This window comes from Phyllopteryx taeniolatus, chromosome 16 (assembly GCF_024500385.1).
Source record: "Phyllopteryx taeniolatus isolate TA_2022b chromosome 16, UOR_Ptae_1.2, whole genome shotgun sequence".
Taxonomy (NCBI): domain Eukaryota; kingdom Metazoa; phylum Chordata; class Actinopteri; order Syngnathiformes; family Syngnathidae; genus Phyllopteryx; species Phyllopteryx taeniolatus.
The window spans coordinates 14921324-14935303 of record NC_084517.1 but is presented as its reverse complement, the minus strand read 5'-3'; the positions used below and the strand labels follow the sequence as shown (position 1 = coordinate 14935303).

General features: G+C 41.5%; 1 long non-coding RNA gene across 2 annotated transcripts in view; it reads right to left on the bottom strand.

Annotated features, from left to right (window-relative positions):
* LOC133466018 (uncharacterized) overlaps positions 1-10950 on the bottom strand; it is a 196785-nt gene extending 185835 nt beyond the window's left edge. For both annotated transcript variants that reach the window (XR_009784810.1, XR_009784808.1), the window contains exons 1-2: positions 10710-10950; positions 7676-7813 (exon numbers count right to left, since the gene is read on the bottom strand). This is a non-coding gene — a long non-coding RNA (uncharacterized LOC133466018). The remainder of the gene's footprint in view (positions 1-7675; positions 7814-10709) is intronic.
* Between the last annotated feature and the right edge of the window lie 3030 nt (positions 10951-13980).

Sequence of the window (13980 nt, the reverse complement as noted above, 5' to 3'; positions counted from 1 at the left end):
GAAAGGACGGTGAAGGAGAGATTGTCTCAGAGGCGCAGGGTGCGGGGGGCGGGGGTGAGGTGGTTGTACGGATGGGTGCGACGCAAACGAAGGTGTTAAGAACAGAAAGAGAGCACGGGGAAATTGGATTTATCAGAGGCGAGAGGAATGCAATGTCAGACACCTCCCCGGGGGGAAAAGCAGAGACGCTTCGGTGACGACGTGCGACGACTCAGAGCGGCGCAACTGTGCGGAAACCTTGGCGCAGGCGAGAGAAAACACACCAAGGTCGAGGCCGACGAGTCAACAAAACACTCCAGTTTACTCATACAGGTCAACCTACAGTACGTGGAGTTTGGCCTTAATTGTTCAATGTTGCAAACACGACAGCGACAATAACTAAGGCGAGTGTTTTCTCCGTGGGTTATACATACAATGTTGGCACAATCCCGTGAAGAGGAACAGATTTAATTACATTTTTATGGCAAATCCTCAAAAACTAAATCATCAAACTACATTACTTGACATGTTTATCAATGGTTCACAATTAAGCATTGCATATTTGTCCAGGATAACTGCTTCCGATCCGCGTATTTAGGCAAATTTCCAAGTAGGAGCACATTAAAATATGAAACTCAACCCAAATTGTCTGCTTCAAATCAAAATGGTGGAATTCCCATTCAATTTCTGGCAAGGGTTCTTGCAGCATTTTCGTATCCTGTTATGATAGACATGTCCACTGAATTTTATGTTGATCGGTGAAACTGGTGTCTGGAGCTATTTTATTGTTATTTGTTTTATTTCTAGGGGGCACTACTACAGGAATTTGCCCAAAATGAACACTTGATAATGAAATGGTCGACTTCCTTACAGGCACAGATCCTTGAGACTTTTTCATGTGCCCTTTTAGAATAGACGTCCCACCCATTCCATGTTGATTGGTGAAACTCCCGAAAGGGACAAAAAAATGTAACTTTCCAGGGAGCACGAATTAGGGAATTCATCCAAAATGGACACTTGAAAATGAAATGGCCGACTTCCTGTTGTTCAGTGGTCCTTGAGACTTTTTTTGTGTTTCCTGTTATGCTAAACATTTCCACCGAATTCCACGTTGATCTGTAATACTGTTGTCTGGGGGGCATTCTTTCCAAATATCCAGGGGGGCATAACTGAGGGAATTCGACAAAAGTGGACCATTCAAACGAAAATGGCTTCCTTCCTGTTCAATTTCAGTCATGGTTCCTTATACTTTTTCCAACGTTCTGTCATGAGAGCCAGAATGTGTTTTGTTGGGGTCATGTTTGGTACCTCTAATATACATAACATTCAGGTAGGCGCTATTGATCAATGGAAACTAAAACAAGCAGACATTTCAACAGCTTCTTCCCTCTTTCCAATAAAGTGCTAGAGGCTATCATTTGCACAACTGTAATTGAATCAGCATTACCACATTACTGGTAAAAGTATTTTTTGTCAAAACGGCTGTCTATTGTCGTACTAGAGCAGCTCCAACTATCGGAGACAAATTCCTTGTGTTTTTGACATATTGGCAAATAAAGATGATTCTGATTTTTGCAGCCATGCTTCACCCATACACTGATGAAAATGCATTCCCTTTGCAATTTTGTGTTGCCCATCCATTTAGTATACATAGATCAAATCTGGTAGTCATTGGACAACATTTGTAGGACAATTTTGGTTTTGAAGGATTTCTGGAAATTGACAAAACCAACCTAAAATGCCTGCTTCAAACCAAAATTCCAGATTTTTCTGTGGGTTTTCCACATGGCTTCTTGAGAATTTTTGATGGGTCTGTCTACTCCTGAGTGAAATGCCGACCAAAGGTCTTGTTGCTAAGGGAAACTGGCTTTGGGGGCAGAATTAAAAATAAATAAATCACAAGCTCGAGTCATTACCAGACTTCGTGTTTAATCATGCTAGAACACAGTCCCACCCCTCCATCCATCTGGTTTATTAACTTAAAGTTTGAACAAAACCAGTAGGCAAAGTTCACTTTTGAAGGACCTGCTGCTTCAAGGGCAGAATAAAATAAAATCATAGGCTGAGTTATTACTAGACTAGTATAAAGTACATGGTTCAAATTTGGTAGCTAACAGACCATATCTTGAGGATGTGCTCGCTTTTGATTTACTGTAAAAGAGCCACCAAAATGACAGACTTCCTATGCGTTTTACAGCATGGCTGACTTTTTTCTCTGTCTACTCATGATAGGCTTGTCTATCTTAGGGGGCTATATATTAAAAAAAGACAGGCAACAGTTTGAAACCTGCACTACAGACACCTACAGCAACAATTCCAGTGTGAGCATTCGAGTCATGTCGAGAAGTTGACTGTACTGATTGTCAAAACAAATCAACGTTGAAGCAACAGTCTTGCAAAATCATGGATGTTAATGGAAAATCATCCACAAATGTTCTAAATAAGAACATGAATGAAAGTAAGAGACTTGACAGATCAGCCTAAAATGAAGTAAACATTCTGTAAGGCGAAAAAGACTAAATAAATAAAGCATGGCCGTTCCCTTTTGCTTGGAGAGCGTGGCTTCAGTTAGCCGCTACTCCAAAGTCCAGAGGGTAAATTCTAATCGGGCAAGGACGTGCATGGTGATTAACGAGGCTTTCATTCACTGCAATGTTTAGAGCAGCTCGGGGTTTTAGCAAAACAGATACATTCAGCTTAGGTCCGAGAGTAACAAGCCTTTCTAATAGGAGTACGATATTTATATAGGGGGACAGAAGGTTGGTATTTGTATCATTATATAAATTCCACTGACATCAGCTTTACAGACGTCATGGCTGCCTCTTACAATACAGTCTAAGTGCACTTGCACAGTCTAATGAGTAATAGACTGTTAAGGTGGAAATCAAGTGCTCTATTTACTCTACTGCGAGTATACCAGGCTATTCGTATATCAGCTCATCTTTCCCCATTGACAGGAGTGAGGATGTCATTAATTCGTTCCAGCCTCCCCAAAAAAAAACAATAAATATTTTTGTAATGTGTTTTTCAAAAAGAAAAAGTGCACTCGATAATATTTACTTTATAAAACATATAGTAATAACATCATTAAATAGAATTTAAAAAATCAAACAGTTTTTGCATCATGACTAATCAAGACTCCTGATGACCAAGACTTGGCCACTGGAAGGAGTATAATAGTCATAAAAACACAAATGAAGACTTTCACAAATACTGTAAGTGCCACAGTAAACTGTAGTATTGTCAGTCACTTTTGCAGAGGATAAACAAAGTTGTTATTGTCTGTCTACATGTGTTGATGCACCATTTGTGTTCAAATATCAATTGCTTAAAAGGTTATAACACTGCAACTATCGATGCCATTTGGTAGCTCGTCTATGAGGTTTTGCATTGTGTGTTAGCATTTAGCGAGCGGAAGGCAAAGTTGTGTGGTTGTTTTAAATACACAATTTGTAATTGTCTTTGTTTTATGTTTAAACAGATAATAAACTTCAACTGGAAGTGGCAATAAACAGCTTGCAGCCTCTTTTTATAAGAATGTTCATTATCTTCCAAACTGCTGCTTGCTGGATGTGAAATGAAGTGAGCTGAATTCACTGCCCACACATTGCTTGTATCTTGACGACTCGTATCTCGAAAAACTTGTATTTCAAGGCACCACTTGAAATTTAAAATTTTAAATTCAATAAATATTTTAAATATTGAATGAATCTGTTTATAAACATGAAGCTTTATTTTTGTTGTAACTATGGCCTCTTTGCTTTAGCAGCACCTTTTATTCCAACTCCACCATGAAAATCTGCTTTGTCATGTTTTGTGGCACAAATTATATTTCAAAATATTTTTTAACAGCAAATCAAGTGCTTTTTGTAGACTCTCATTGGTACTTGACATTTATTCCATACTTGAACAGTACAGGCGATAATAGCAGCAAATTGTTTTTACTGAGTGTCCAGTGGTTCCCTTTAAAATGAAAGGCCTATCGTGATCTTTGGAGTCCCAGCAGGTAGTTTTTATTTTAAAGAAGTGACCTTCTCATAGCACCTGACATCTACCATCCTCATCCCCCTCTTCTTCGCATCTGTTAATGAGCAAAGTCCCAATGCGAGTCCATCACCAAGTCTCATTACAGGAAGGCCGGCCAGGCCGCGTTTTAATAAACAGACCAAGACGGAGAGCTTACACGTAAACACGATCAACCTTGACGAGGCCAAATTATTTTGGCTCAAATAAATCAAGAGTTCACAGACCGTATCCTCCAAACTGGGAAAATAACTACTGATTAACAAACCAGCGGGACATAATTTTCTTCTGGTAATATTAGGACTTTTTTTTTCCTCGACTTGATTATTATATATTTCACTGTAATTTATGCTTTTTCTTGAACAATTATTTCCTGCCAAATTACTCTCTCCCTCTTGAAATATTATGATTTTCTTCTTGTAACAATGACAACATTATTCCTATAAACAGATGAGTTTTTTTAAGGAGTACCACAAAATTAAAATATGAGCTGGTTCAATGTTCCACGGCCAGGACGAAAACCACACTGCTCCTCCTGAATCTGACCCTCCTCTCCAGCACCCCTGAATAGACCTTACCAGGGAGGCTGAGGAGTGCGATCCCCCTGTAGTTGGAACACACCCTCCAGTCCCCCTTCTTCAAAAGGGGGACCACCACCCCGGTCTGCCAATCCAGAGGCACTGTCCCCGATGTCCACGCGATGTTGCAGAGGCATGTCAACCAGGACAGCCCCACAACATCCAAAGCCTTTAGGAATTCCGGGGGACTCTCATCCACCCCCGAGGCCTTGCCCGAGGAGCTTTTTAACCACCTCGGTGACCTAAATCCCAGAGATAGGAGAGCCCGCCTCAGAGACCCCAGACTCTGCTTCCTCATGGGAAGGCGTGTTGGTGGAATTGAGGAGGTCTTCGAAGTATTCTCCCCACCGACTCAAAACGTCCCGAGTCGAGGTCAGCAGCACCCCTTCCCCACTATACAGAGTGTTAATGGTGCACTGCTTCCCCCTCCTGAGACGCCGGATGGTGGACCAGAATTTCCACCCGTGCCCACCAACGGGTTCGGGTATTGCTGCCACGACAGGCACAGACCACCTTACGGCCACAGCTCGGTCGGCCGCCTCAGCAATGGAAGCGCGGAACATGGTCCACTCGGACTCGTTGTCCCCCGCCTCCCCTGGAACATGAGCAAAGTTCTGTCGGAGGTGGGAGTTGAAATTCTGCCAGACGTTCCCAGCAGACCCTCACAGTACGTTTGGGCCTGCCACATCGGACCGGCATCTTACCCCACCATCGGAGCCAACTCACCACCAGGTGGTGATCAATTGACAGCTCCGCCCCTCTCTTCACCCGAGTGTCCAAGACATGCGGTTGCAAGTCCAATGACACGACCACAAAGTCGATCATCGAACTGCGACCTAGGGTGTCCTGATGCCAAGTGCACATGTGGACACCCTTATGCTTGAACATGGTGTTCGCTATGGACAATCCGTGATGAGCACAGAAGTCCAATAACAGAACACCGCTCGGGTTCTAATCAGGGGGGCCCTTCCAGGTCTCGCCGTCATTCCCCACGTGATCATTGAAGTCCCCGAGTAGAACGATGGAGTCCCCAGCGGGAGCGCTCTCCAGCACCCCCTCCGAGGACTCCAAAAAGGGTGGGTACTGTGAACTGCTGTTTGGTGCATAGGCACAAACAACAGTCAGGACCTGTCCCCCCACCCGAAGGCGGACGGAGGCTACCCTCTCGTCTACCGGGGTGAACCCCAACGTACAGGCGCCGAGCCAGGGGGCAAAAAGTATACCCACACCTGCTCGGCGCCTCTCACCGTGGGCAACTCCAGAGTGGTAGAGAGTCCAACCCCTCTCGGGAGGACTGATACCAGAGTCCAAGCTGTGTGTGGAGGCAAGTCCGACTATATCAGAACTTCTCGACCTCACACACCAGCTCGGGCTCCTTCCCTGCCAGAGAGGTGACATGCCACGTCCCTAGAGCCAGCTTCTGTAGCCGGGGATCGGATCACAAAGGTCCCTGCCTTCGGCCACCGCCCAGCTCGCACTGCACCCGCCCCCTATGGCCCCTCCCTAGGTGGTGAGCCCATGGGAAGGGGGATCCACGTTACCCTTTCGGGCTGTGCCCGGCCGGGGCCCATGGCTGCAGGCCCGGCCACCAGCCGCTCGCCTTTGAGCCCCAACTCCAGGCCTAGCTCCAGAAGGGGGCCCCGGTGACCCGCGTCCGGGCAAGGGAAACCTTGATCCATTTAATGTATTCTTCATAGGGGTTTTGGGAGCTGTGCTTTCTCTGGTCCCTCACCTAGCCCTACTATATAGTGTTAATTTCTCATGAAATAGTAAATGCTGTTAAGTGTTAGTCTTGCAGAATCATGTCCTTGCAGTGTTTGTCCTCTACATGGACCTCTGACTCCATTCAATCCAATCTTTCCTGAGACAATAAAGTGGTTATCCCAGTTCTTGGATGAACGCCGCCAACATTACAACAACAATGCTGGATTATCGTGTTACGCTCGTGCTGCATAACCTCCTGACCACGATATTGCTTGTACAGAAAAATCTTCTGGTCCTCAACTACCACCGACAGCAACAAGTGGAGATGGAGAACAATACTGTCTATAACACGTTCTTAAATCCACCACATATAACAACCAGATGGGCAACCAGGAGAAGACTTTGGGTAAGTTTCAACGTTTGCATGTGGACACACACATTTCTTGAGACGATTCTGTGATTTATGGGAAATGAATAAGAAAAAGACTGGCTCCCATTTCAGTTTAACTCTCTCGCTGTACATCATATATTTAAAAAGCAACTCTTTCAAAGATGACATGTTTTGACATCTAAGAAAGGCATCTCTGGTATTTATTTTGGTTCATCGGAGTCATCATTTCAAGGTAAAGAAAATGATGGAGTAGAAGAAATGTGATTTAAGGTTAAAGGGCATCATGCATAAATGTTTTACCAGTAACTTCACCCGTTGCTTAAATACTGCATACACATATGACCTAAATCTGAAGATAAATTCATAATTTTTTGTCGCAAAATTACGTTACAATTTTATTTCTGTAAAAAAAAGATCTTTGTAGTATTTCTACTTTTTTCTTGTAATAAATTATCTCATGAAATTTTAGGATTTTTATTTTAGCACGATTACAAATTAGATAACAGCGCAGGCATCCGGCCGACATGCACGCCGTCCTGTGGCCGCACTGCGCGCAATAAGTCGCGCTTCATTAAAGCCAAATTTCATCTGCAACGCATTTACAAGCGCGGACGCGGTTTGAACCGCCGGGGAAATACAATTCCATTCCGTTTGGAGGTTATCTTAATATATGAGCTTGTCTCCGCCACACTGCACGGCAGTTACGAGGCGGCCAAACACCCGCAGCATGGCAATATCATTCGGGCGCCTTTTCAGCACACAAAGCAATTAGCAGACTGACTGTGTGTGTGTGTGTGTGTGTGTTTCCTCCACTAATATCAGCATCTGATGTTATTAGCACACTGTTCACTGTGGATTACTGTTTGTTTGTTTGCCTCGCTCCCGTAATCGCTATGACAATCCTCGAGTAAAGGGATGAAGCGCCACAAAAAGGCGTCTACGAGCAGGTACAGTATCGCCTCCAAATCAGTCAGGCTTTTTTAACAAATATATTACTCACTCGATGGTGACAAATAGAGTCAGATCGAGACCGATCTCTTTGCGTCGGCGCGCCTTGGCTATCTGTCGCCGCCACGGTGACGCCCAATCGTTCTTCATGCCGCCATCCATCTGCCTCCGAGGCCCGAGCACCCTTCACCTGTCAAATACGAGAGGATGTCTGGAGTTAGCGTGACGGATGTGCGGGCCACGTATCTGTAATAGTCTCTTACTCTTGAGCATGACAAATAGACTTGAATTTGTAAAAAGTCTTTATAGCAGCGATAGTCGCGATGTGGACAAGAGTACTGAGAGTATGTCATGTACTACTACTGAATTAAACTGCAAGTGTTATCTTGTAATATTAGTACAGCGGTCCCGTCACTTGCAAGTTTAATTCGTTCTGTGACCAGACCACGCTTGTAACTGAAAGCATTCAAATCATCTTTCCCTATTGAAATGAATGGCAATTAATCCATTCCATTGGCATTGTGCTGCTTTTGAGTCTGTGCACCTTGGCCACCAAAGGGCAAAATAATACAAACATGCATAATACACGAAGAAGACTTTCATAACTATCCATCCATCCATTTTCTGTACTGCTTTATCCTCACAAGGTTCACGGGCGTGCTGGAGCCTATCCTGGATATCTTCGGGTGAGAGGCGGGGTACACCCTGAACTGGTCGCCAGCCAATCGCAGGGCACATATAAACAAACAACCATTCACACACACATTCACACCTACGGCCAATTTAGAGTCTTCAATCAACCTACTAAGTGACTAAACAAGCTGCAGTAATATTAGTCATTTTTCACAGTGGATGAAGAATGTACAGTCTGCTGGTAAGTCTTCCATGGTCTGTGTTTTTGTGCGTTTTTTTCATTGTTTTGAATATGTTTTAGTTGTGTTTCATGTTATGTCTTGTTTCCCTGTCCCTTGTTCATGTATTGTTTGCTCGTTCTCATCTCGTTCCTTGTGTCTACCAATAAGCTCCCTCCAGCCACTTGTATCTTCTCCAGGTGTGCCTCGTTGTCTCGTTAATTGGTCTAATTGGTTTAGTTCCCTGCTTTCCTTTAGTCTGTGTCGTGTCATTGTCTTACGTCTCGTCATGTTTCCCTGTAGTCTGTCGTGGTGAGTGTTTTGTTTCCTTACTTTACTTTTTTAGTTTCTTTGCTACTATGAATCTTGATTTTTTTAAATTAGTATTTTGGTTCTTCGATGCGCCTTGGTTTTTTGTTTTTTTGAAATAAACTTTTTGGAGATTCTTGCTGTGGTCCTGCCTTGCCTCTCGGCTTCCCTGCGTGTAGGTCCTCCACTTTTGCCCCCAACTCCACCACGCAAACCCGCATCCATGACAGTATTGTTATATTCTCGGTCTGTGTTGCTGCACCGTTGGTGTTCAAATATCTGTACGTTATAGAACTTATCAGAATATTAGGACTTTGATTCTCATACATTTTTAAAAAGATAATTCCATTATGAAATTAAAAATGTATTCCTGTAAAATTATGTTTTTCTCATAATATTGGGATTTTTTCCCCCTTAATGATATTGTGAACGTGTTTTTTTTTTTTTTAACTTTTTTTTTTCTTTTCTCCATTAAATCACATCCAGTTAAATCATTGATGGTGTAGTGGGATCCAAGGGATCCCTTGCGATGAGTTTTTAATGTAAAATTATGACTTTACTTCTGCAAAACTACACTTATTTCTTGGAATTTTATGACTTGATGTATGTCATAGAATTTTTTTCTGTAATATTAGGACTTTTTTCCTACAAAATTTGATTTTTTCTTTCTTTCTTGTGATGTTCGGACATCCACCATAATATAACGCTTTTTTTTCTCACAAAATTACACATTTTGTTGTAATGTTAAAAAATTCATTTATTCATTTTCCGTACCGCTTAGCCTCACTAGGTTCGCTGGCATGCTGGAGCCCATCCCAGCTATCTTCGGGCGAGAGGCGGGGTACACCCTGAACTGGTCGCCAGCCAATTGTCAGGCACATGTAAACAAACAACCATTTGCATTCACATTCACACCTACGGGCAATTTAGAGTCTTCAATTAACCTACCATGCATGTTTTTGGGGATGTGGGAGGAAACCAGAGTACCTGGAGAAAACCCATGCAGGCACGGGGAGAACATGCAAACTCCACACAGGCGAGGCTGAATTTGAATCAGGGGTCCTCAGAACTGTGAGGAGGATGTGCTAGCAGTCAGTCGCAGTTGCTGCCGTAATGTTGCAACATTTTTTATCAAAATCCCTTTTTTTTTTCTAAGTTCACTGCTGTAAAATTGCGTTTTCAATGTAGGGTTTTTTTTTATTTTTATTATTGCACTACTCGCAATAAGGGCTATAAAGGTTACTATTTATAGGCACACCAATAAAGGAAGGTATCAACTCTATGCAGTATACAGTTTGCCCACACAAGATTCAAAGCAATTGACTAGGCGCAGAAATAAACATTCTATTAGCGGCCAAGCTGGAGGCTTTGACCTTTATCAAGAGAAATGTCAATGCTTCATCCTCTTTGGCAAAAAAAAAAAAAAGAAAAGCAAACAATTCAGAGAAAATATAAAATCTGTGATGGAGGCGTCGACCTTTTCAAAATCTCATCAGGTCATCTTTTTAATTTGGTTTTAAAAATATAAATTTTCTCGTGTAATACTGTAAACAAATAAAAATAGGGTATTATCGTCGTGTGTATCCAGTGATATCCATTAATAATACAGTGGCACCTCAGTTTACAAAACACCCAGTTGAGCAACAATATGGTTTATGAAACAACATTTTCATAGAACTATGATTCACTCACTATTTCAATCTCACGATTTGGATCCGTGTGTCACACATTGTGGGTATCTTTGAGGGGTTTTGCTCTAAATTAGCCCTCAGTATGGCTCCATAGACTGTGAAAACCACTAGCAATAATTCTATTTCAAGACTGCCACTTTGAAGCGCCTCATTCTCAGGTGTGTTCCTGCCAATGCCACGGAGAAAAATAAAAACAAAGAAGAGTATAGATTTTTTTTTAAAAATTTAAACTTACACTCCAAGAAGGAGGAGGACCGAGGCCCGACCCGGTCTCATCCAGCAGGTTTTAACCACACCGAAAGAGGTGAAAGTCTCCCCGGGTCCCACATTAAGCTACGGTACACGAGCTCGCTGGTGATAGTGTTAGAGAGGCTCTCTAGCTAATGTTTCCTTGTTGCATTTTAACGTCGCCTTTTTGTCAACTCTACGACTCGACAAACTTGCTGACATTCGCCCCGGATGCCGCCAGACCAAAATATCCGCCACATCCCACAATGCAGCTCGGTTCCCAAATACTGGGCTGTATGCAAAACGATATTGCAGTCATTTGCTAGCTAGGCATCTAAATAAATAAAAAACAAACAAGAGCATTTTGTACGCTGCGATACATTGGTGACTTATCATTAATAGACCTTGAATGAGAAGGAAGCTATTGTGCCTTATAACCTTTGTTCCATTTTTTGTTTTGTTTCTTTTGTGTTTGATTGGTCGTATTTTTTTTTATTCCAATTGTCTGCATATATACTGAATGTTTGTATGTTTATATATATCAACATTTTAATAAAGATTTTTAACAAAGACAAAAATGTCTGAACCTTATTATTATTTATACCACTATATCGTTGAAACGTTGACCTGGTGAAACGACAAATTTCTTAGAACCGCTGCATTACATTTGGATGCAGGGACGACTCTTGTCTTTGTTTTATCGGCCACGTTTGTAGTGTAACGTGAACGTTGCGCCCCCTGTTGGCGATAACAGACTCCACAGCTGGAGAGTCAAAGTACGGAATATTCACGTTTCTCTAAATTATCGTAGGGTAGGGTTTATGATCTATGGTCAAATGAGACGTAAATGGGCCATTATTAATACAACTACGAATATAATTATTATTTCATGTAAATAATATATACCTTTACATATAGACGTTCATCTCAATAAATGTGAATTTTGGGAGTTCAATTCCAAAAGTGAAACTCATATTATAGAGATGCACTACACACATAGAGTGAATATTTCATAATTTTTTTAAAAATATATATGTATAGTTTTGATGATTATAGCTGATAGCAAACGAAAACCCCAAATTTGCACTCTCTCGAAAGTAGAATATTACCTTCAAATCAAGAAACAATGAAAATGATTTTGAATGTAGTAATTACGCATTAATTTGCCCTCTGAAAAGTAAAATTTTAAGTATTAGTCTTCAATGATTCAAGATAATGAATGGGTACTGAAATAAATTGACTTTTATACCATATTCTAATTTATTGAGATGTACCTGTAGATTTAAAATGTCTTATTTGGATAATTAATTACAACTGAATTTAAACATGATTTTTTTGTTTTGTTTTATTGAACATTCAAATACTGTATTTCTATGTAAAAATAAATACAAAAATAAAGATAGAAAAATGAATAAATAAATATTGAAATAATTTATTAATGTAGCATCTAAACTATTCTACATATTTAACACACACGTTTTTATGAAAATTACTCCATCTGTCCGTTGTAAAAATCTAATGCGGCCCTTGAGCACAAAGAATTTAGCCAGCCCCGATTTAGTCTATCCTTGGACCTGCTTGGGGCTACAAAACAGGTAAAAGCCTAAAAAGAACTGTATAAATAAAGACTATAATATCACAATGCCTCAAAAAAAAAACTGTCAAATCGCTGAGATCTTGACCCCCGCGACCCACAGCTGTTCTTCCTCCTCCTCTTCCTCCAAAATGAGACAGGGGGCTCGTCACGCCGCCAGCCCGCCACCTCAAGCGAATGATGGGGAGGTGAGGCGAGGAGGAGGGAGGCAGCGACAGGCTTGTACAGCATGCAAAACAAGGCCAGTGCACACACACACACGGACGAATGTCTACACAGACACTTCAACACACACACATATATCGTGACGCACGAATATGTCTACACGAAGACGCACGTCGACTATCAAATTCACATTCGTCTAGTGTGTGAGGAAGGTCAGACTGACAGTCTGACTCAAGTTAACAAAGTGTCGGCCCAAAAGCTAGTACCATCATATGGTCATAATGCTGCATAATCCATATTATATAATGTGATCATATTCAACATGGATAGGAAGCACAGAGTAACTGATATTAACCATTTTTTTCATTGATACAGATAGTATCACGATACAGCAATGGCGTGATGATCATAATTGAAGAAAACTCTACAGCACATATTAAGATGTCCATTAGGGGTGGGAATGGCAGAGTAGCGCACCATACAATATCTTTGCAACAATACCCATAATATCACAAAATGAACAATCCCAGCGTAATTCACAATACGATATCAACATATTTTTTCCCAATAGTACCATATCATGATTCCGCAATAGCCAGAGATTAACAACATATACTGTAGATAAGTAAAAGGGGTTGTGAAGTGGGACAACATATTGATATTCCCGACAGTTTTAGCGATAATATATTGTAAGACATAATGCTATGATGATACTGACAGTATCACGATACAGCGATTGCATGATAATCCACATTCATAGATTGAAAGATAATTACTAATATGTTGGCTATTATACATCACAATATTAAGTAGTCGTGGCAATCAGAGTAACTTATGATACAATAACAATAAAATATGTTTCCGTACCGATACCGATATAACACGATATAACAACGCAGTATATGCGGAACATCACATGACCAAACCCGTAAAAACAGGTTAGCGGACTACCTGCGTATAAGTGTGTGTCGATGACATGATCGTTTGACTTCAAACTTGCTAAAATGTTGTTTTCTTTATGGCTGGTGACGTCGGACATAAGTTAAATACACATTCAAGCGAAAAAACCTTTGAGTGAACGTATTGAATGGAATCACGTCATGAACTGATTCTTAGTTCAGTCGTGAGCGCGTGCCGCACCAGAAACTTCCCCGAAAATGGCGCCACCCACGGGGCAGCGACAGAGGCTCATGAGCAAGGAGGGGCTACGACGACATCGTTATGTGAAAGTCGTCTGTAGTGCAAAGACGACTGGGGCCCGCTGCTCACCTAAAAGAGTTTGGAGGGTCCACAGGTTCACATCTTAAAAGTGTATTGCGATTTCCAATTTACTGTATCATTACAGGCTTATTTTACAGTAATTGGAAACAAAAACCGTACCATACATCACAATATCTATTTGGAGTGGGAATCGCAACGTGATTGATAACACGATGGTATCCTAACAATATTGATAGTACTGTATCCTGATACAGCGATACATACAACATACATTTTTGATGTAACGCACAAGGAGACC